Source organism: Egretta garzetta, unplaced genomic scaffold, assembly GCF_000687185.1.
Source record: "Egretta garzetta isolate BGI_Z169 unplaced genomic scaffold, ASM68718v1 scaffold332, whole genome shotgun sequence".
NCBI lineage: Eukaryota > Metazoa > Chordata > Aves > Pelecaniformes > Ardeidae > Egretta > Egretta garzetta.
This window is the reverse complement of record NW_009258879.1, coordinates 472,814-474,415: the sequence shown is the minus strand read 5'-3', so window position 1 is coordinate 474,415 and position 1,602 is coordinate 472,814. Positions and strand designations below refer to the sequence as shown.

At 62.3% G+C, this 1,602-nt stretch overlaps 1 protein-coding gene across 1 annotated transcript in view; it reads right to left on the bottom strand.

Moving 5' to 3' along the window:
• The window catches only part of PLXND1 (plexin D1), a 56,390-nt gene that overhangs the window by 44,347 nt on the left and 10,441 nt on the right, over nt 1-1,602 (bottom strand). The gene's annotated exons all lie outside the window — the stretch shown is intronic.

Sequence of the window (1,602 nt, the reverse complement as noted above, 5' to 3'; positions counted from 1 at the left end):
CGCGGGCTCCCTCCCGCCCAGCGCCAGCTCGGGAGCGCGCGGGCTTGCTGTGCACGCGTCGGCGCACTGGGAAAGGGCGTGAGGAGCTGCGGGGGCTGCAGCAAGGGGCTGCAGCGGGACGGCTCACGTGAAAGGCCCAAATGAAGCTGAAAAATGATTTTAAAAGGTCATCCGTCCCCCTGCTTCCGTTCTCACTGTAACTGATGGCTCGGATACTGGAGCTGACTCCGGCGTCGAGTCGGTGTGACGAGCCCATCCTGTTCTCCCAAGAGATGCAAACCACACTGCAAAACTACAGCGAAGATGAAGCCCGCTCCTCCGCTGCCCCGGGTCCATCCAGACTAATGCCTTTGACAGCGGAGCCACAGGGCGAACAGACAGCGGAATATTTGGGGCGTTACGCAGAGTAACTTGCAGCGGGCAAGATCTCCTCCTCGCTCACAGCAGGGGTTGCCCCCTGTGACGCTGGTGCGAGGCGGAGGCTGCGCTCCCAGCGCCGGGATGCCCGGCAGGACACGTCCCTGGTGCCGGACACACAGTGAGCACCGAGCTTCAGTCCTGCCTTCCCCAGGCCCAGCTGGGGGTCGGCGACCCACCCGGGAGCGCCTGTCGGGCTGCGGAAAACCCGCTCCTTCTGTTGGGAGGCTCATCTTAACCAGGCACAGCCGGTGCCGCCTAAGCAAGGAGATTAAATAACAGAGACGCGCGTGGTAAGAGAGGTAAAACAACACAGCAAAGCCCCGGAGAGACATCTCAGTCCCAAGCCTTTTCCGGGAGAATCAAAAGAGTTAAAATAAACCCAGCAGGGCTTCGACTGAAAATTCATGCCAAAGCTGCTGTGGCCTGGAGTGTCCTCGGGTGGCACAGCAGCCGCGCCGGATAAATGGGCTTTGGAGGACGGATGAACCGGTCGCCTTGCAGCCCCTTCCCCTGCTGCTGGCCAGCGGCTGGGGCTCAGCTTCCCAGCAGATCGTGCCGCTCGCGCCTGGATCGGGGCAGAGGGGCTGAGCGCTCGACATGCCGCAGATGAAGGCAGCCTGGAGCTGGCTCCCCACAGGCCGGTGTTCGGGCGCAGCCGTGCCGGCATCGGTTTGTTTACCCAAAGCTCCGACTGCAGGATCAGGCACCACGTTTCCAGGGCTACAGAGCGCCTGGTCCGCAGGCTGCTCACCGAAATCAGCGGGAGAAGCTAGGAAAGGCACAGAGATGAAATAGGAATGTGCCCAAAGCAGGCGCAGCTTCCAGCCAAACTGCACCTCTGGAGCAGGAGCGCGGAGAGGCACAGTTATCCCTAAGGAGAGGCACGGTTACCCCTAAGGAGAGGCACGGTTACCCCTAAGGAGAGGCACAGTTATCCCTGCCAGAAGGGTAACCCTGGCTCTCATCCACCGAGTGGGACGACTGGGTGCAGCTCGCCCTGAAACATAGGCGAGGCTCCTCAAGACCCACATCCACGACCCCAAATCCCTCCCTTGGTGCAAAGAGCTCTTCCCCAGGACAATAGCACCCCGTGCCACGCTGTCCCACAGGGTCCCCGTGGCTGGGGGGGCAGATCCCACGCTGGGCTGCTGAGGTCCAGCCGTCCCAGCGCCTGCGTGCCCC